At 43.7% G+C, this 22,965-nt stretch overlaps 1 protein-coding gene across 5 annotated transcripts in view; it reads right to left on the bottom strand.

Moving 5' to 3' along the window:
• SIPA1L1 (signal induced proliferation associated 1 like 1) overlaps positions 1-22,965 on the bottom strand; it is a 370,713-nt gene that overhangs the window by 289,155 nt on the left and 58,593 nt on the right. For all 5 annotated transcript variants that reach the window (XM_068254095.1, XM_068254094.1, XM_068254096.1 and 2 more), the window contains exon 2: positions 3,332-3,425. The gene's annotated coding sequence lies outside the window, so the exon portion shown is untranslated. The remainder of the gene's footprint in view (positions 1-3,331; positions 3,426-22,965) is intronic.

The following is a 22,965-nucleotide window of genomic DNA, read 5'->3' as shown; positions in this document are numbered from 1 at the left end:
TAAGACAACCAGTAACTAAATTAGCACTACTATCTACATAACTGCAAGACCTGCTCACCATCAGCTGTTGCTGTGCAGGTGTGAAGTTCTCAACATGCATCACCAGGATGCTTGGGATGATATCAGACTGCTCTCTCAGCTGCATCAGCCATATCAATTACTCTGCAAAACCCCCATGAGATTTAGAGTCTATGAAATATTAAGCAGGTCATTTCCTAGATATCTATAGGAGCTATAAATGGTATTTGTTCCTGAGTGACGACCAGATTCTCTCAGGAACTGAAGCTATAAACATCCTAAGAATCCCAAAGCGAATATTCAGCTTGACCACCATCAAGCTCACTAAATTAGTAGGCTGTGTTAGGAGACAACAAAGAGGAAAAAATAAAAAAAACAGTATGAAATGGGCTTTGTGCTGCTTTATCGAACGCTTGTTACTTCTAGAACACTAATCTCCAAGCTTATCTAACACGGAAGGCTTCCCAGTGCTAAAACACCCTGCAGCCTCTCGTGCGAACTCCTTATTCATCCCAATGTGCCAGTATATAACAGTGGTTGCAGGGTGTCACGTTTGAGAGCAGTCAAAAAAAACCAGCATGCAGCATCTGGGAAGCGAATGAGACCAAGAAACGTGTGGCACATCTCCAGAATTACCAGACATTAAAAAGCATGGTTTAGACTCACGATCAATGCTAGTGACCACAGAAACTGTTTAAAAGATGCCTGAACAAAACACATACAAACAAATCCGCTCCCTAATCACTTGGACACAGCAGATGCAAATCCATACAGATACTATTTAAGTGAGCGATTAGAGCGATACGCAGATCGGACACTGATTGGATATACAAAGAAAGCAAACATACACACAATTTTTTGATTTCCGATCATTTTTTCTGACTGGATATTGATCAATCGAAAATGAATCAAAACAACATACACATGGAACAGTAGCCAATATATCACTATTTTTCAGCATGTCCAATCAGCTTCTAGTCGAGTAGCACACAGTAGCCTCTGCAATAGAACCACATTGAGTGAGGCGCTGGGCATCTTGTAAATGGCTATCTGCAGCCTATAGCAGTGGGAGGCCGCAGGCACCTGGATGGAGAAGTGTTTTTAGTAAAGCCTGTAACTACTTTGCTAAACTTTTTATGCATAATGAATAATGTTCTGTTCATGCATATAAAAACTGACTGAACATGAGATTAGGACTGGAGAAACTATGGTGGGAGGCGCCTGATGTAAGAAGTATAACAATATTTGAAGTAAATATTAGTGGTAAGATTAAATAAAGATGTGTCAGCCTACCTTTAAGGTGGCCACTAACTGTCCAATTTCTAGCGAAAAATCATTCGAGCTATCAGAAATTCTGATCGGACGAAAAATCGTTCACTACACCATCAACTAACCAATCTTTGCTTCCTATCTATCACGACCACCAAGAAAATCCAAATTTTCGTTGACGAAAATTCATTCAGGCGACATTTTTTTCACTCGTTCATAATAGATTGTGTCCACCAATGGAGATTATTTACAACCAATCCGATCAGAATTTCTGATCGCTTGAACGATTTTTCGCTAGAAATTGGAGCGTTAGTGGGCAGCTTAATGGAGACTACTCAGTATGAATTGAACAATAACTTTATTAATCACGAGTACAACACCTTTCACCGCTAATAGAACAAATGAAGTAAGAGATATATGGAGACTGACATTTATTTCCTTTTAAACAATACAAGTTGCCTAGCAGCCCCGCTGGTCTATTTGGCTGCAGTAGTATCTGAATTACACCAGAAACAAGCATGCGGCTAATCTTGGCAGATGTGACAAAAAATGTCAGAAACACCAGATATGCTGCATGCTTGTTCAGGATCTACGGCTAAAAGTATTAGAGGTAGAGGATCAGCAGTATAGCCAGGCAACTGGTAATGCTTAAAAGGAAATAAATATGGCAGCCTCCATACAACTCTCCTTTCAGGACCAAGAATGGGTCGCGTAGCTATGACTAAGGAGCCCTGTTGCTGCTCCGATATGCGTGAGCTATTTTACTGTGTCGTCCATTAAAGCTAATGGGAATCGGTTATTAAATTTAAAAAAAGTCAGATACTCACCTAGGGAGAGGGAAGGCTCAGTCCTATTGAGCCATCCCTCTCCCGGTGCCCCCGGTGCTGTGCTGGCTCTTCCTTTCACATCCCCGCCGAGGGGACTTCGGAAGTCTTTAGGAGCTGAGTCCTCCCAAAGACAGGCGGCGCACACGCGAGTGCGTCATAAAGGGTGCACGTGCGCATTGTAGAGCGGCCCGTCTTCAGGAGCACTCGAGCTCCCGAAGAATTTCCGAAGCCTCCCGTCGGCTGGGAGACAGCGGTATTTGACCGAAACGAATACCGCTACGGGGGAGCCAGGACAACAGCGGGCACCGAGACAGGAGAGGGAATGCTCTATGGGATCCAGAGCCTCCCTCTCCTTAGGAGAGTTTTTTTTTTTTTTTTTTTTTTTTTTTTTAATACAGGTTCCCATTCACTTTAATGCTGCAAAAAAGATTGGACTTTTACCTTACCACCGGTGCAGCGGGATTCCTTCTTTGGATTAACTCGCCCTTCAATTGCCCTTTAACTGATATGCAATAAAGTATTCAATTTTCACATCTACGGAAGGTATGCAGACTTCTACGTTACTTTCCATTCATGTGATAGGAGTACAACACAATTTTACCGCATCAGTCTTGCTGCATTGTTTGTGAATTTGCACTTGTGTAGGAAGTACCGAGGAAAATCGCATAACAATTGCTAATTGAGTGTCGTGATAGAGGTGCCAGCCAGGTATTTTATATTTAAAGAAGTGCTATACACAAAAAAATAATGCAAATTTACCATCAAAGGCATCACAAATGAAATGGACAGGACAAATAACATTTACATTGCGCTTTTCTCCTGGCGGACTCAAAGCGCCGGAGCTGCAGTCACTAGGGTGCGTTCTGTAGGCAGTAGCAGTGTTAAGGAGTCTAGCCCAAGCACTCCCGAGTTACAGAACAGGATAAGCAGAGATTTGAACCCAGGTCTCCTGTGTCAGAGGCAGAGCCCTTAACCAGTACACTATCCAGCCAATCAAAGGTTATCAACAAGGATATTTGTCTTTAAATAATCATCACATAAAAGGATAAAAAAAAGGTTCTATATTTTTACTCTGTAACATAAGCCCATGGCAGGAGAAACGTAAAATATTATAAGCTGCAATTGTATGTGAATAAACTGTATGTGCACATTATACATTTAGCCATGAGCAGTCAGCCAATTGTTTCTGTTTTCTGACCTGAATAAAATGGACTTACCTGCTATAACATCAGATTTCTGCATGTTCTCTTTGATATGTGCTGCTTCTGCTTAGCATCTCAGATGTCTGCGGGAAGCCCCATTACTCGGCCCCTGGAGAAATAAAACAAAGCCACAGCTTTATTAAACACTCCAGCACTCTGCAGCATTCACTGACTTAATATCGCCTTCAAGAGACCATGGTTACAGTGCTTCATGGCACCGCATCTGTCTAGGCAGGGAAGAGCAGCTCCCGCCACCACTAAATGAGATACGGATATTACAGAGCCACCGGCACCATCCAGAATAGTATCAGAGTCCATGGACTAATTATGCTGCAGATTGCAGCAATTTATCATAGGAAAATGCAAAACACGTTAGTCAACAACATTACCAGCTAAGTTATTAAAATGGTAAGTATCCAGGGCACGAGGCAAGTTTGGAGAAGCCATCAAGACCCTCCTTTTCCCTTAATTAAGTTTATTACCAGCGCTGTGTCAGAGAGAGCAGAGTCACATCTTTCACATCAAACATGACAGCCTTATCCTGCTTCCATGGTTTCATAATTCCCTACTGGCTGCTGCCTGTGTCATGTTACATGTGGAGTGGATATTTATGTTGTGTACCCTCAACACACATTTGCCATCTGTCCCTGGTTTCCAGAAAGCTTACAGATTTTCAAACTGAATTAAAAAAAAAATAAAAACATGCTACCTTCGAAATATGGCCATCATCTGTATTTAAAGTGACACTGAAGTGAAAATAAACGTATGTAAATTATATAATGAATTGTACGTGTAGTACGGATAAGGAATAGATCATTAGTGGCAAAGAAAAGTGTCTCATTTTTATTTTCAATTTTTTTTGTTTATTTTTTTTAATATAACATTGCATCATTCTGTTAGACTTGCAATTATAAACCACACACTGCATTTTAAACTATAAAACAGAGCAGAATGTATGACTTTTTGAACTCCCCTGCATGAAAACCCTATCTCAAGCTGCCTCTCACTGTTTTTGATGTATAAGTGCTTCAGAAAATAGGACAGTCTCAAGCCCAAGTTGGGTCAGAGAGCTCAGAGAAGCTCTTTTGCATAGATATCAACTGAAGTTTCTTGACTCTTCCGGTACTGGAAACAATATGAGACTCTGTTCTCTGCTACAGATACTACTAATGTTCTATTTCTTAGCTGTACTACACATACAATTATCTCCAGTTTGTTTCCATTACAGTTTCTCGTTAAAGCCCTGCCATACCGCAAGGGATTTCTTTTCTGCATTGCGATGAAGCATTGGAGCAAATTTATCATGAACAGTGCAAGGAAAACTACAGCAAATCTGGTGGGGTTTCTCAGAGCTACCAGTCAGAATACTTTATCAAAACATCTGCTCCGCTTTTGCACCAGTTCTGCTCCAGTTTTAAATGTCACTGGTTTCGGTAAATCTGCCTTCATGTTTCCCAAACCTGACATTCCCAGCCAAACAGTGCACGTTATTCAGGAAACCTCACATATGCAGAGGTGGTGTGAAATCCACATTGCTGAGACATTATGCTACCTGGGGATAAGTGAGGATACCTGCAAAACATTATCTGTTGATGGTCTGTGAGGACTAATATAAGAAACAAAGGGGTATAGCACAGAAAGATCTGAATCTCTGCTAGGTTTTATTATTTTTATTCCTTTCTGGTTCATAGTGAGGGCAATTTCACTTACTTCCTGTATGTCTCATTGGTGTCAAATTAATGGATGTCAGAAAACTTCAAGGGGGACATGGACTACAATGAAAACCGCATTAATGTTCTCGGCAAGGCTACTGGTGAAGCTTTCTGTTTCAGTCAAGCCACCAACAGACAAGAAACGACAAAAGCACTACAACCCATTTAGGATACGGGTTGCAGTAGCACAGGGATGATAATTATACTCCTTTCTCACAATCCAAAGCAGACTAAGGTTTTTGACCACCTGAACCAGAAACTCTAACTTACTGGTCCTTTGTAGGCTTAACCAAGCAAAGCATGATGATATCACAAAATTGGACCTTGTATACCTTACATAGGCCTCATACACAAATGCTGGAAACAGAAACCAATTGATGCAAGCATCATCCAGTTGGCTAGGAGTTCTTCAATTGATCATTAGCTAAACCAATTTCCTTCCTGGGTCAGTGGAAATTTAAACACAAGTGTTTTGTTTTGTTTTTGTTTACCAAAAGCCTAAATTGCCTCTTTAAAGGGACTCCGAGCAGTGCAGAAACTATGGAAAGATGCATATAATTTTAAAGCTCTCTTTTTCCTCTTTCCAATGAGATATAAACCGCTGCCCTACGCCTTTTAGTTTTCGCTATTTTCGCGATTAAAATTGCCGCGGCCGTGATTTCAATAGCGAAAATAAAGAAAACTAAAAGGCGTAGGGAAACAATTTAGGTGTTGCCAGAAAGAGGAGAAAGAGAGCTTTAAAATGATATCCATCTTTCTATAGTTACATTGTATTACACAGGCCGACTTTTTCTGCTGAATTGAGCTGCTGACACTGGGGAAAGTGTCGTCCTGTGTAATACAAGTAACTATGGAAAGATGGATATCATTTTAAAGCTCTCTTTCTCCTCTTTCTGGCGACACCCAAATCGTCGCTCTACGCCTTTTAGTTTTCTTTATTTTCGCAATTGAAATCGCGGCCGCGGCAATTTCAATCGCGAAAATAGCGAAAACTAAAAGGCATAGGGCGGTGGTTTATATATCATTGGAAAGAGGAGAAAGAGAGCTTTAAAATGATATGCATCTTTCCATAGTTTCTGCACTGCTCGGAGTCCCTTTAAGGTGGCAACTTATAAAAAGTTTCAGAATGGTCAGTGCTTGCCATTACATGCAGGTATTTCATGTAAGTGGAAGAACATATATCTTCTGATGTCATCCTCCCAACCCAACTCTGTAGAGGCTGGAGCTCGGTCATCATATAAACCAGGTATCGTGCAAAAACTTCAATCTCAGTCTTTTTGATGGAAACCTCCCAGGTCACATGGGAGGACTGATTTAATTTGGTGCCACCAAATAGAAATAAGGAGTCAAGTTAGCTTTTAATTAGAACTTTGATTTAAAATATATATTGCAAAAGTTCTACATGAAAACAGCACAGCATTTAGGATAACCACCTTCACAGAGCATACCACAAATTGTTCAATGTCTGTATTATGCTTTGCGAGGTATATGGAAATAAAAGTGATTTTGCAACAGTAAAATCTACAGAGCGATGATTTTCAGGACATGCCAAACGACTGAAGATCAGGATTGCTACCTTCCACCCATGGCAACAGTACAAATGCCTTTTGATTGGATCAGGAAGAAATGAGTCATGCATCATCGGCCTTCCATGCCAAAACGCTTAGGCTTTCTGAAGTGACTCCAATTGAAAAATGAACAGATAAAAGCAGCCAGTAAAAGCTACCCAATTTTTTCTTAAATAAAAATGGGAACCTTCACAATAAACATTTTCTTAAAGAGGAACTCCAGCCTAAACAAACATACTGTCATTAAGTTACATTAGTCATGTTAATTAAAATAGATAGGTAATATAATCTCTTACCCACACTGTTTTAAAAGAACAGGCAAATGTTTGATTTCATGATGGCAGCCATCTTTTTGGTTGAAAGGAGGTGACAGGGAGCATGAGACACAGTTCCAACTGTCCTGTGTCCTGAGCACCTCTCCCAGTTGCTGGGCAACATGAACAACATAGGAAATCCCATCATGCTCTGCACAGCATCAGGGAAAAAAAGCCTGGGCTTTTTTTCTTTGATGGGTGGAGCTTAGGTAAAAATGCAGCTAAAAATGATGCTTTGGTAAGAAAAACAAAGTTCTGATGCTGTGAAACTGTTAAACACCAAGCCTTTTCAGTTCTGCTGAGTAGATTTTAAGTCCGGATGTTCACTTTAAGCTTTCATTTACATAAGTACGGAGTATGTACACCTAGTGGGATGTCAGAATGCCAAATTTCGGTTTCGGAACTTTAGGCTGATCACATACAGAGACAATTACTGAATATAATGTTACTTTCTTAGGGCTCTTTCACATTAGACAACGCGTGCAGGAGCCGTTCTCCTGCACGGGTTGTCTGCCTGCGGCGTGTCTTCGGGTATCTGCGGTGCGACGCAATCAGCGGCGGTAGCTGGTAATTAAACCCAACGGAAACCGCCAGCTCGCGGGTGCGTTGGATGAAAAACTGCGCCCGGGTGCGTCGGAACCGCAACGCATCGAAACGCAGCGTCGGGTGTGAAAGGTAAAATGAAAGTCTATGGACTTTCATCTTACCTTGGTTAACGCAAACGGCTGCCGTTTGCGTTAACGCACAAAATCTGCCCTAATGTGAAAGAGCCCTTAAAGTAAACCTGTAGGTGAAAAAAGTGCCCCGAGAGGCACTTACCCCGGGGAGGGGGAAACCTCTGGATCCTAATAAGGCTTCCCATCCTCCTCAGCCAGCCCGCCGCAGAAACATCAACAATATTTACAATCAGAGGTGCCCGCAGGCACACCAAACGGGTCCGTTCTACTGCACAGGTGCAAACTGATTGCGGCTGCACATTAGAACGGAATCAAGCGGGCTCGGCTATTTTCACCGAAGCCTATCAGAAAGCCGCTACTGCATCTGCTCACACCACCACCAAGCCCTTGTCGGCGGGCTTTCAGGGGGCACAGCCCTGGATCACCTCTGCAGAGGATAGGAGAATCCTCTTTAGGACCCAGAGTCTTCCTCCTCCTGAGGCAAGTACCCCCTTAGGGGCACTTTATTTCCCATCAGGCACGCTTTAAAACACAAGGTATTTGCAATAATTCAGCTTTAAGTGACTTTCATTTAGTAAGAGTGCTTTTCAGTCCTTTTTTAGCCCCATAGGGCCCATTTCCACTGTGCATGGCATGCGATGCCCACACAGCTGTGATGCCGCCACATCGGAATCACTCTAGCCGTGGCATGCACAAGCTATAAGAATTTGGGGGCGTGATGCATTTTAATGCAGCCATGCATACCTACTTTCTCCCCCAGGACAAAGTGGACAGCAGCCTATTGATTTTAATAGGCTGCGTTTCTCCGTCTGAGTTCGCATGCGGGGGATTAAAGTGAATTTGCATAAGTGGAACTGGACCATTAAACTTTCCTAGTGATTTTGGGTCACCAGGTATTACGCAACAATTACTGCTGTCTCTCTGCAGCTCAGTTTTACAGCAGATGACTGCCTGTCTACCTTTACAAAAAGGTAAAGAACTGTACTAATGTTTGTGCAACTGTGCAAGGCATTATGGTTGTTCTCTAACTATAAAAAGACAAACACCTACACTGCAGTGCAATATGCATGGTCGATGCGCCTGTGCAGGGTTTCTCAAAGTTCATTTCTGCACCCCCGAGATGTCAAAGCCATTATCGACAACCTACACTTTCTCCCACATATTTTTTAGAGGAATTTTATTGAATCCTTTCAATGAAAGCACCACGAGAAAAGATAAATGTGATGTTGAGCAAAGTTCACGTCAAATTATATAGCAGATGATATAAGAATAGAATTGTAAAGGTCACCACCAATTGAAATAATACAGAAATTACAAATTAAAGGGACACTGTAGGGGGGGGGGGGGGGGGGGGAATCAGGGGAAAAGGAGTTGAAGTTACCTGGGGCTTCTAATGGTCCCCCACAGACATCCTGTGCCAGCGCAGCCACTCCCCAATGCTCCAGCCCCGCCTCTGGTTCACTTCTGGAATTTCAGACTGTAAAGTCTGAAAAGCACTGCGCCTGCATTGCCATGTCCTCACTCCCGCTGATGACACCAGGAGCCTACTCCGCAGGCCCAGTATGGTCTGTGCCTGTGCCGTGCGCTTCTGGTGACATCAGGGAAAGCAAGGACACGGCAACGCAGGCGCAGTGGTTTTCTGACTTTAAAGTCTGAAATTCCAGAAGTGAACCGGAGGCGGGGCCGGAGCATTGGGGAGTGGCTGCGCAGGCACAGGATGTCTGCGGGGGACCATTAGAAGCCACGGGTAACTTCAACTCATTTTCCCCCGACCCCCCTACAGTGTCCCTTTAAACCTGAATATATTCAAATCTTATCAGCATTTTAACCTATGGATCAAGCCCAATCAGGCTTAATGCACCCAAGGATGTTCTCTACACAACAGACATGTGAGGGGGGAAAAATAGTATACAGAAAAAGGCTTAATAAACGCAACCTAACTATGGACCCAAAAAGGACCACTTATCACATTTTAAGAGCCACTGCCCATGTGTCCCTGTGTCTGTATTACCACCAAGGTGTGTGGGTGTGTGTGGGTGTGTGCGTTTTGGGGAGCTGGACATTTTCCAAAACTGGCTATATTTAAAAAAAAAAAAAAAAAAAAACCTCAAGGTCTCCAACAAAAACGGTTAGACCTCAGCACAGCACCGGACACAGAACAGTGTCCCTGTGTGCCAGTATCACTCCTTCTCTGGCAAGATTTTGGCCTGTATTAGGTGGCATTGGCACATAATAAGTGACATCCTGAAATCAAAGCATTTGCTAGCCCCCTTTCCTGTGTACTCCAGAAACCCCGCATTGGGTGATAAATTGGTATGGGCAGTCCGCATCTCCAGACTATCATCTTCAGAAACTTTTCTTGGACACACACATTTAGGTTGCTTCCCTTAACTTGCGTGTAGTGAGAGTTGCAGTGTGATCAAAGGCCAATCATTTTAAAATACCGTGGGAGACAAACAATTAAGCAGTTTTTGACCTGCCAAAGTACCTAATCATTTAACGCTCTGATGTCCCTGTAAATTATGGTATGTGGGAGAGACTACCGAAAATGCACATGATAGATTTGCCTAACAAATATTTTGTATGTACCCCAGGCTGTGACTTCTAAAACACTGTAGAGAATTTGGGCATGTGAACACTGACCTGAAATTTATGGTCATTGACCACATTCTGAAACTCTAAAGGTGGCAATCGTGTCGCCAGGCACAGAAAGAAATCTGCTGGATTCACCGCCTGGGTACACTATATCCGAAAGGGTTAAAACAGGGAGCTCAATTTACATTTATTTCTATAATTTTGTTTTTCTCTACAGACCCAATGTAATGACCCCCTCTTTCTAGACTTGTAGAAATTAACACCACCTTGAAATTGCCCTTGTAACTGACTGCTGTCAGATAAGCATACCTTTCACTATGCTTAGATTGTTATTTTGACCTTTTGTTGTTATTACCATGGCAACTGTGATGTCCTTTCCAATTAAAGGGACATATATACCTGCATTCGTTCATTTGTTCAACAGCTTGACAAAGGGCGAGATCACCTGTAAGGGCTCAAACCCACTAGCAGCCTTTGAAAAGCTCTTGCTAATGTAATGCTATGGGTGATTTTTTATAAAATCACATCGCTCAAGTGGGATCACGCCCACAGCATTACATTAGCAAGAGCTTTTCAAATCACACGCACATAAAAATGGCTTAGTAACATACTACTAGTAGGTTCCAGGCCAAACTGTTGCATAAGTTGTATTGCCAAAAGTTCTGAGCTCGATAAAGAGCGTTGTGTACTGCAACCCTGTGCGTTTCATATATATCGCCAACATCTTCTGTAACGCTGTGCATAGTCCAAAAAGAAACCGTGATGGGGAGCATACATACATGAGCAATTCAATTCAATGCACTTTACAATCAGGACATCCAGCAACACAAGTACTATGTTTGACCAGAGCACAGTGGACCGTGTCTTCAAAGGAGTTTGCCGTCCGTCTGATGAGTTGATCTGCTGGGCGGATCGCTCACGGATTGGGGCTGCCGTACACATGCTTGGTAATCAGCTGAGGAGGTCTTTAGCGGCCGCCTTAGCCGACTTTAGTCAAGTGTGTGTACGCACATAAACACTTTTAGCCACAGACCCTGAACGTGCATGCAGATCAGTTTCTGACAAAAAACTGACAAGATTAGCCACATGCTTGACTCAGGTGTGTTATTCCAACACTTCCACAGCCAAATAGATCAGCAGGATGCCAGGTAACTAGTATTGTTTCAAAGGAAATCAATATGCCAGCCTCCATATCCCTCTCACTTCAGGTGGCCTTTAACGTGGGTCCGAAATAAACTTTTACTCACTGCATAATGGTGTTCCTTTCATATTGTTTATAAAGCATTCCTCAAACCAAATACTTTTTTGTTGTAATACTCCCTATAAACTAAACAAGCCTCGCCGACAGCTTTTCAGAGTGCCGTGGCATTTTCAAACAGTAGCAAGGGCTTATGGGAGCTCAGTCTGGGCAGGAGGAGGGGGAGGTATTACTAGCCAGAAATTTCAGAGGCAGAGGGGAGGAGGAGGGAGGAGGAGGAGTGGGCATTAGGTTTTCACTGGCTGAGTGCTGGAGATGCAGATCAACTTGCCTGTGTGTAATGTTTACAAACATGACTGCTGTCGTATCACAGGAATAATCAATCATATTCTGTTGAAGCTGTTGGCAGCTTATCTAAACTTTAGATAAGATATATAGACAAGTTACTTGTAGTTACTTTTTCATCTCGGATGCGCTTTAAGTTGAGTGGTAAACAAAAAACAAGCACATTGGCAATTGGATCACAATTATTCACGGCTGTGGAGTTGGAGTCGAGGCAATTTTGGGCACCCGGAGTCGGAGTTGGAGTCATTGATTTCATAAACTGAGGAGGCGGAGTCAGGAGTCAGATGATTTTTGTACAAAATCCACAGCCCTGTTAAGTATTAGACTAAGGAGTCTGAGCCATTTTGGGTACCCGGAGTCGGAGTCGTGGTTTCATAAACTGAGGAGTCGGAGTCGAAAGATTTTTGTACCAACTCCACAGCCCTTATATCCAGACAGTCCCTCGCTACAGCAGATTCTGGTTCTTATTTTAGGATTTAACCTGCTGGGCGTTCAGGCGTTTTTTCGCCCAATTTTTTTTTATATCATGTAGCTAGCCTAGCGCCAGCTACATGATTCTCCCCTTGCTGCTGACTCCCTCCCACCCTGCCGATCGCCGCCAGCGATCACGCCCATAAGGAAATCCCGTTCTGAACGAAATTCCCTTTAGGGCTTCCCCCGTCGCCGCGGCGACGAACCCTGTGAAGTCAGACGTCGTGACATCACAGGGACTCCCGATCCACCCCAAAACGCAGCCTGGCGGCGATTGGCCAGGCTGCGCACGGGGTCTGCGGGGGGCCCTCTTTCACATCGGGTAGCGGCGGATCGGCGGCAATCGGGTAGGACACGCAGCAAGCAAAGTGCTTGCTGCGTGTTTTTAAAAAAAAAAAATATTAAAATCGGCCCAGCGGGGCCTCAGCGGTGCCCTCTAGTGTCTCTGGACGAGCTCAGCTCGTCCAGAACGCTAGGGAGGTTAACGACAAAGCAAGCTGCATGCAGTTGGATTACATGGAAACTGAAATACCCATTACAAAACTTGAACCCTTGAAAGCTTCCAGTAAAATATACAGATACTTAGAAAGGCTTTTGTGCTGCAAAGCAAACACACAAATAAGAATATTGCCCTACACAGACACGACAACAAAAAAAACAAATTAGCCTGTGAAGGCTGAATAAGTGTGACTGTAATCAATGCTGTGATGTACAGCAGCATGATAATTTACAGGTGTGGACACCAAACAGATTTGCTAGATTCTGTCAAGCACAAGATCTGCCTACATAAAAACCGGGGGAGTGTGGCTGCCACAGAATCCGGAGCACTGAAGATGTAGGTGTTAGAAGGGAAATAATCTAAGAAACGCTTTAACTTTCCCCGTGCTGGCAGTTATATTTCAGGCTCTGCATATGTGAGAGCTTTATGATGCAATAATCACACCGCTATAAATAAATTGTGAAGAGTTGGCCTTTGTTTAGGTACTAAGGAAAGAATGCGCAAAGCTTGCTGATCCATTAATAAATGATGACGGCAATGATAACAGTGGTGCTATGCACAACAAAGCAAATTTAATAGCGAGAACATATTAACACCATAATACAAAATGTCAAAAGAAAGGAAATCTCTGCAGATTCTGAGCTATAAACTGAAATTCCTCCACCATTATAAAAATAAAATCTATAACATAGCATTATTACACAAGTCACTAAATAGGATTAAAAACGATCTTTCCAGGGATCAGGTATGAACTAGCTCATGCTTCAGGGCTAGTTCATAGTGCGCAGTGGTGTTGCAAAATAATTCAGCATGTCAACTCACTGCCATACAATTCTATGGGCCTGTTCACAGAACTGCGTTGTAATGGAGTAATTGCTGCATGCAGACTTGGTTTTAAAATCTATGTCCAGTCTCCATTGCAGTCCATACTCATTATGAAGCGTGTTATGCAACAGACCACTGTGACTCCTGCCTTAAAGTGTAACTGTCGGGCATGAAATCAAAAAACAATTCTTTATTTTTACCTGGTAAACAAGTAATAAGGATGCTAATCAGGCAATCCAAAAGTTAAAATCACTTTTACTTTTCTTGTTGATAAATGATCATTCCCCAGTTTACCTGACTGATTTGGTACACAAAAAGGAAGTTGCAGGGCATGCTTGGTTGTCCTTTTTTGTCTCTCTACTTCCCCTCAGACTTAACTAATGCAGCCTCATTGGCTGAAGCCCCTTTCCCTCCTGTTTTCCCTTCCCACACCTCTGTTCCTCTCTGATTGGCCAATATTTCTGATGCGGAGACAATGCACTTTCTACATTGAAGGGTGGGCAAATCAGGCAGAGGAGAGCAAGGGAGGAAATGACATTAGGATTGGCTTCAAAATAGCCACAGCTAAAATGGGAAATGCCAAGAAGGATTTTCTCTTTTTACTGTAGAAAAATCACTAAAATCAAAACATGGACAGTGCAATACATATGTTATGTAAGTAGTGCAAGTATTTATCTACTATATGTGTTTTTTTCTGAGATAGTATGGGAGAAAAAGACAGCGCCTCTTTAAAGCTCATGACTATGGTTGGCTGAGGTGGCCGATGAAGACTACCTAAGCTTAAAATCAGGCATGTGTACAAGGGCGCCCTCCCCTTCTCCGTTCATCCGCCTAGCGTATCAACTCCCCACCAGCAATGGCCAATCTCATTGTTCATGCCAATCCACCACATGACGTCACGCATGCGCCGCTCTGTTGTCCCTCTGCCTCCCCGCATAGCAACACAGTTAGCCATCAGCTACACAGCTGACACGCTTCTGTGCAGCATGGTCCAGCGATGTCACCCAAGTGGATTGGGTCCTGATACCAGACAGGTGACATCCATCAAAGATATGCACACACCTCATGCTTTTGATGCTGCCATTTCTCCTTTGTTCCAGTCATCGGGTGAGCCATGAGGGTATTCCAGAGAAAAAGCATACCTGAGGTGGTGGGGTGGGTTGTTCAATGGCACATTCACAGTTTTTAACACTTCAACGTGGACATTTTATCAGTATGGCGTTTGGTGGACGCTACTTGCAGCATGTACTGCACATCTCATCATAAATTTCCCAATGTAAAATTACCAGCCAAAACATCTAGAAACACAAAGCAACAATACTGTGTCCATTCACTCAAAGACGCTAGTGTGAGTCATTATCTTGTCAGAGAGGGATCTATCTGCTCGGTTCCCTCTATACAGATTTTCAATAGATTTCAACATGGAAAAACTTTGAAAATCTATGTTCGGGCAGTTACATACCAATATACAGAAACATATAGATATTGTAAATGTGACTGAGGCTGAAACCAAAATAATTAATGTAAAATTGTGTATCCAGTAGAGTCTCTTAAATTATTTATGTCGTTGTGGAGACTACCTGTGTTGCAGAGAGACATTAAGCCAATGTGTACACCTGGAGGGTAAATCATCTGAAGTCATCAGGAAAGATCATTCCAAGACACGATAGCCACTGTGTTCACACTTCTTAAAGCCTGATACATATACCCAACTTTGATTAGCCAGTTTTACCACTTCCATGTAGTATGAAATCTTACCTCTATTCACAAAACTTCTCATAAAGGACTTCTCTAATTGATAAAAAAAAAAAAATAACCTTTCAGCACATTTACAAGCAAAATAAGCAAAGTACCGTAAGTTGTTCCTAATTAACTTGATCTCAATATTACTTTTCTCACCTTAGATTATATTTTTGCTCTTTAGAAGCTTATAAAGTAACAGATATTGTGAAAACAGGTGAAAAAGCTTTGTGAATCATGCCCATTATGTTAATGGCATTCAAACGGTTGGCCCTCAAGCTACATAGAGTGGCCAATACAAATTCGATGCATGTATGCACCCTTAAGGTGGCCATACATCGGCCGATTTGACTATCCAATTAGATTATTATAATCAAATTGGGTGAAAAATGGTGCCGCCAAGTGCATGCCCGACCGACAAAGCGTCCAATCTGGGACGGAAATTGGTTGCATGGACGATCGCGCATGCTGCAAAATCGGACCGAAGTTGGTTGGTCAGGTGTGCAGTGGTACGGTGGCAGTTTTTGGAACGAGTGACAAAACCCATGCCGCTGCAATGTATAAATGTGACGCCCCCCCCCCCCATGTGTGCATTTATACATTAACTGTCCTGTGTCAGCCTCCACGAGGTGCCCGTCCATCTCGCCGGTTTCCGCATACACACTAGTGGCGCATGGCGCCTGACGTCAGACGCTGTGCACTGCTAGCATGTATGTGGCTGTTTGTCCATCTACCCGAGTTCTAACAGCCACATACATGCTAGCAGTGCATAGCGTCTGACGTCAGGCTCCATGCGCCACTAGTGTGTATGCGGAAACCGGCGAGATGGACGGACACCTCGTGGAGGCTGACACAGGACAGTTAATGTATAAATGCACACATGGGGGGGCACATTTATACATTAGGAGGGGGCAGCGGTGGGGCGGACGTGGTGGGCTCAGTCGATTCCCTGAAGATTTCATGTTGACCAATTAGTATATGCGCAAGGTTTCAGACAAATGAACAGTTAACCCAAATGAAACTCTCCTTCAGACAACCTTAAGTTAGTGCATCTCAGGTACTCATCAATAATAGAGAAGCGCCGTTGAATTGTGTTGGAACTGGTGCTGGAAAACGTAGGAAGGCTTCAGCAGAGACATCCAGCAAAGCGTTCCCCGGAACAGGGCAGTCAAACACTTGATTTGTCTTGTTGATTTGACTCGGCAGTTAACTTATTGTTTCCCCCAAGGTAAGGCTGAGTGTCTGCGATCCACAGACGTGCGCGCTCAGAGGTGCCTGTCAGCCAGGATCAAAAACAATGATACCTCAACTGGGATTCTTTTCTGATGTCTGGGTAATGGGGGCATTCAAAGTGTTATGCTGTCTTGTGCATCATTAACAACAGCAGAGAAAAAAAACTTTACTTATAATAAACGGGAACCTTTTTGCTTTACTCATTCAAAAAATAAACACAGACACTATGATCCCGGGCAGACATCACACTGGAATGTGCAGTTTAGAAAAAAAGAATGCTGGTTGCCAGAACAATATGGATATGCTTCTAGAATAAGAAAATGAGAAAGGAATTTTCCCAGATGTTTATAGGCCACTGCTGAGACCTCTGTTCACTAGTATTACTGGTTCAGTTTTACAATAGGCAGGGATGGCTCTCTCCTTGCAACACGTGAGTTCAGGGTTAATATCAACCAAGAAAATTGGCTGAAGGACAACTGTAAGGAGAGGGATATGGAGGCTAAAAATACTACTTACCTGGCTATCCTACTGATCCTCTTCCTCTAATACTTTTAGCCATAGACCCTGAACAAGCATGCAGCAGATCAGGAATTTCTGACATTGTCAGATCTGACAAGATTAGCTGCCTGTTTCAGGTGTGTGATTCAGACACTACTGCAGCTAAATAGAAAGACAGGGTTGCAAGGCAACTGGTATTGTTTAAAAGAAAATAAGTATGGCTGCCTCCATATATTTTACTCACTTCAGGTTCCCTTTTTCTGAACACTCCTGTTTCCTCCCAAATCCTAAAAACACACAGATTAGTTAATTGGCTTGACCAGAATTGGCCTTAAAGCGGATGAGAGACAAAAAAAAAACACTAACGAGTAACTTGTCTATAGCCATGTTCTGCTTGTGATATCTACACACAGGCAAAGCTGATCTGCATCTCCACCCCTCTGCCTCTGAAATTTCTGGCTAGTAACACCTCTTCCTCCTGCCCAGACTAAGCTCCCATAAGCCCTTGCTACAGAGCTAGAGCGCCAAGGCACTGGAGAAGCTGTGGACAAGGCTTGTTTAGTTTATAGGGAGTTAAAGTTATGCTTTTTTAATACTCTATTTGGCTTGAGGAATGCCCTATAAACTATATGAAAGGAACACAACTATGCAATGAGTAAAAGTTTATCTCGGATCCACTTTAACCACCTGAGCGGTCTGGACGAGCTCAGCTCGTCCAACACCGCCGGAGGCTGCCGCTCAGGCCCTGCTGGGCCGATTTACATCAAATAAAAAGCAGCACACGCAGCCGGCACTTTGCCAGCCGCGTGTGCTGCCTGATCGCCGCCGCTCTGCGGCGATCCGCCGCGAGCAGCGGCGAAAGAGGGTCCCCCCAGCCGCCTGAGCCCAGCGTAGCCGGAACAAAAAGTTCCGGCCAGCGCTAAGGGCTGGATCGGAGGCGGCTGACGTCAGGACGTCGGCTGACGTCGATGACGTCACTCCGCTCGTCGCTATGGCGACGATATAAGCAAAACAAGGAAGGCCGCTCATTGCGGCCTTCCTTGTTTATTCTGGGCGCCGGAGGCGATCGGAAGATCGCCTCCGGAGCGCCCTCTAGTGGGCTTTCATGCAGCCAACTTTCAGTTGGCTGCATGAAATAGTTTTTTTTTTATTTAAAAAAAACCCTCCCGCAGCCACCCTGGCGATTTAATCAGAACGCCAGGGTGGTTAAAGGACATCTGAAGTGAAAGGAGTAGGGAGGCTACCGTATATTCTTCCTTTTAAACAATGCAAGTTGCCTGGCTGTCCTGCTGATCCTCTGCCTCTAATACTTTTACCCATAGACCCTGAACAAGCATGTGAAAGGAAAACAACATGGCAGCCGCCATATACCTCTCATTTCAACTGTCGTTTAAGTATAATACACATGCTAGTCAGTTCTCGATCAAGGCCACCTCTGCAAATAATCTGGTTTCTGTACAGCAGCACAGATGTGTCACCAAGTGATCCAGAGTGCCAAATCATCTTGGCTGGTTGTATTGCATTGTTCCCCATTTACCCTTTCTGCTTCGTCGTGCACTTTGCCGTCATACTTCTGTCCCTCCATACAGCAACAGAACACGCCATTAGCCTCCAGGTTTGTAAAGTATTTGTACAGGACTTAGCCCCGAACGTTCATCCAAAAGTGCCGATCCCCGCAGACAACAGTAATTCTGCAGGTGTACAAACCTTTACACTGTGATAGGGATTACATTGTGAGCCCCTCTGAGGGGCAGTTAATGATAATCCTTAACTCCATTTCTCTCTAAGCTCTAAGGAAGAGGTCAGTGCTGTACATGTACAAAATAAATAATACTATTTGTCCAGCCCACAAAACTTATCTGGGCAACTAGAAGAATTAGCAGCGTTTCATGAGGTGATTAAGCTATATAAACACTGTCCAAATCAATCATGACAGTTTCAGGAGAAAATCCATTACAGAGATACCTCTCAGCTGACCGCTACTGGAGTTCCTGTTGTGGGCTGCAGCATGACCCCTACTGTTCAACCTCCCCTCTATAAGGTGGGGAAGTCAGCAGTGCAATGGCCATTCTACACCGGTAGGAGATAAATGGTTACCTGAAGCCCTCACAAAACACCCCTTCCCCTCTTCCACCCCCCACAAAACATCACCCCTCCGCCCCCCCCCCCCCCTTCCCCCGAAGTGTGTACTTGACTAACTTTCATATCCAAGGTAATCAAGATGAGCACAAATCACGTTAAGCCAAAAGTTCTCTAGCAACAGCCAGGTCCATGTTTTCAGGAACTAATTTGAGCACGACATTCCTCAATTGAGTGGCATCACTGGAACACAGTTGCTAGGATACCAGATTCGGAGGAAGCAAATAATGTGAAATAACCAGTGAAGGCAAGGGGGGGGGGGGTTACAAGAAAGACTGCTCCTAAACGTATGTTATGCTCCAACATTTGCAGGTTATAATCTAAACCTGGGATAAAAATGCCAGTACAAACGTGATGCAGGATCCAACACGATTACAGTAATTCCGCTACAGGAAGAGCAGCCAGGAAATCAAAGGCAGATAATGAGTAGGTCAGTGTTACACAGCTGATTGGTGACCTTCTCTGCACAGTACAGTGTAGAAGCAAGCGGCAGGCAATCAGCCCACAGTATATAAAAGGTGACTTTCACCAGAAGATTTACATGCAGACATGGAGGCAAAATAATTAACATAGCAGTACTTTGAAATTAAATGGCAGAGAGCAGATGGCAGCGCTGATAAACTGAAAAGAAGGATTTTTCAATTGAGCTACAAATCGGTCAGTATATCAAAGTTAAACATTTAAATACAAGCAATAGAAAGAAACAGTCGACGGCTTACCTAACAATGCGAGATTTATCCTGCGCTGAAGCGTGCAGCTTGGGGCACCAGATAAAGCATGCTTGCCTAATGCCATCTAGGAAACCTTGCAACTGCGTTGATGCTGAAAAGCACATTCAAACTACTTCAAATAATTTCCTTTCATCCAAAGCAGATAAAATCAGGCATGATTCTGAACTATGAATCTGTTGCAGGGTATAATGTGCAAGACTGCAGCACAGAAAATGGCGGCACTCGCACCATAGAACACACAAGAGCTCATGTTCTACATCTGGCACCACTGACCTTGGCACTGAGCTTCATGTGTGCGACTAATGTTTTCAGCTAAGCTTTCGGTGAGCTCTTACCAGTCACAAGACAAATACTTTTCCCAACACCAAATTTCAAACTCACCCTGTTCCTGAGGGCTCGGTTCCTATGGATCCAAACAAGCATAGTAAAGCACATCCGCCGCTCTCCATCTCATACCCACGCCATGCGTTTCACATCTGCTCCGTCCCATGCCTACACCATCCATTTTGCATCTGCTTACTCCGATTCAATTCCCCGGTTTCCATCGCAGACCAGGGCTGTGGAGTCGGTACAAAAATCTTCCGACTCCAGGTACCCAAAATGGCTCAGATTCCTCGACTCCGACTCCTTAGTCTAATATAACAGGGCTGTGGATTTTGTACAAAAATCATCCGACTCCCGACTCCTCAGTTTATGAAATCAAAGACTCTGTGCACAAAATTGCTCCGGCTCGGACTCAGACTCCACAGCCCTGTCGCAGACCCTCATGTGTCACTTGGAAACTCCTCTGCTCAGTCCGGGGGTATTACAAGTCGGGTATTACAAGTGGTTGTGGATCCTATATTTAATAATAGAATCCATCTCCTGTGTTTAGCAGGGGTGCAGAAAAACATACCGACAGCGTACGTTTTCTGCACAAGTCGGAACCGAGCCTAACCCCAATCCCCTCCACTATTGTTGTTAACCTAGTTTCTGATAAAACCCCCTTCCTGGCATTTATCCTGCCAACCGACTGATCACCCTCCTTCCCTTCCCTCAACACTTTTTTCCAGTATTTTTTCGTCAAAAACCAATAAGGATATCCAATACTTATCTTAATCATCTTAATACCAAGCACTAAAATCCAAGCACAAATGACCAAAATCTTTACTGTGATGCAATTCGGTTACATAATAGCCGGACTCGAGACACACAAATTAAGCTCTTGTGGACCACAATCCCCCAAATGCTGGTGCTCAAAATAACCCATCCTCCAAAACCTGAGTATTGGCACTTCAACAACATATAGACAAAACGCAGGCACACACATGAGCAATGCCGCCTTTCACATGCCCACATAGAGCCCAATGCAGGATGCACTTAGGATATAGATAGCAACAACTTTAAATATGTAACCAGAAAACTAATCTCCAGATAAAAAAACTGTGCCATTCAGCTAGTAAACCCTTGTGTTTCTAACAAAAGCAAGAGGGTTATATTTTCTCAGTATAATTCACGGTGTCCCCATTACTTCTTGCTTTAAAGGAATACTGTAGGGGGGTCGGGGGAAAATTAGTTGAACTTACCAGTGTCTTGTAATGGTCCCCCGCAGACATCCTGTGCCCGCGCAGCCACTCACCGATGCTCCGGCCCCGCCTCTGGCTCACTTCTGGAATTTCCGACTTTAAAGTCAGAAAACCCCTGCGCCTGCGTTGCCGTGTCCTCGTTCCTGCTGATGTCACCAGGCGTGTATAGCACAAGCCCAGTATGGTCTGGGCCTGCGCAGTACGCTCCTGGTGACATCAGGGGAAGCGAGGACACAGCAACGCAGGCGTTTTATGACTTTGAAGTCAGAAATTACAGAAGTGAACCGCAGGCGGGGACGGAGCATCAGTGAGCGGCTGCGCGGGCACAGGATGCCTGCGGGGGACCATTAGAAGCCCCGGGTAAGTTCAACTCATTTTCCCCCGACCCCCCTACAGTATCCCTTTAAGCTATACACGCACACACAGTTAACTAAAGTCAGCCAAGGCAGTCCTTAAAGTCTAACTGTCGGACATAAAATCAATTATTTTTATCTGGTAAACAATAAAGGTGCTAACCAGGCAATCCAAAACTTAAAAATCACTTTTACTTTTCTTATTTTCTTATCCATAAAATATTCCCCAGTTTCCCTGGCTCTTATTTGAAAGATCTGCTGCACAAAGGAAGTTGCAGGGCATGCTAGGTTGTCTTTTTGCTTCTTTACTTTCCTCTCAGACTTAAATGCAGCCTGATTGGCTGAAGCCTTTTTCCCTTCTGTTTTCTCCTCCCACTGTTCTTCTGACTTGCCAATGCACTTTCTATTGCAGAGCTGGATGGGAGTCCCTGAGGACTGGGAGGGCGGGCAATGCATACACAATCAGGCAGAAGAGAGTAAGGGAGGAAATGACCGGATTAGCTTCAAGATAGACACAGTTAAAATGGAGAATCCCAAGGATGATTTTCTCGTTTTTTACTACTGTATAGAAAAATCACTAAGATCAAATGTGGACAGTGCAATACATATGTTATATAAGTAGAGCAAGTATCTACTTATGTGGGGGGGAGGGGTTCTGACATAGTATGGCTGATAGCACCTCTTTAACAAATCGGGAGTGTGAACAGGAGGCCCCTGGCATTACCTAGAGAGATGGCATACTGGATGCTTAGGGATGTCTGATTGACCCCAAGCACATTGTTCTCCTACTCATTTTGCTCCCTGGGAGCTACTTCATCGTGCGCCGTGTATTGTCCCTCCTACCCCTATACAGCAACAGAAATTGGGCATGCTCTTGGCGGCACCAATTTTTATTCAATTAGATTATAATCATCAAATCGGATGGTCGATCGGCCGCCAAGTTGCCTGATGTACGGCCACCTTTACACTTAAGTATCTATGCGACACATTCAAAAGGGAATACTTTAAAATAATGTACAAGACTTATTTTATACAATGACCATGTTATGTGTGTGTTGCAATTATCTTGCCCCCTACTGTATGCTGAAAGTCACTCAAGGTCTTGACCTAGATGAATGGCTGAGATATTTAAAGTATTAGTCTAATCTTTTCAGCCTTGCGTTCTTGGCTGACAGAGAAACAGTTG

This window comes from Hyperolius riggenbachi, chromosome 9 (genome assembly GCF_040937935.1).
Source record: "Hyperolius riggenbachi isolate aHypRig1 chromosome 9, aHypRig1.pri, whole genome shotgun sequence".
In the NCBI taxonomy this organism is placed as follows: domain Eukaryota; kingdom Metazoa; phylum Chordata; class Amphibia; order Anura; family Hyperoliidae; genus Hyperolius; species Hyperolius riggenbachi.
The sequence above is the reverse complement of the archived record's forward strand: the minus strand, read 5'-3'. Positions and strand labels throughout refer to the sequence as shown.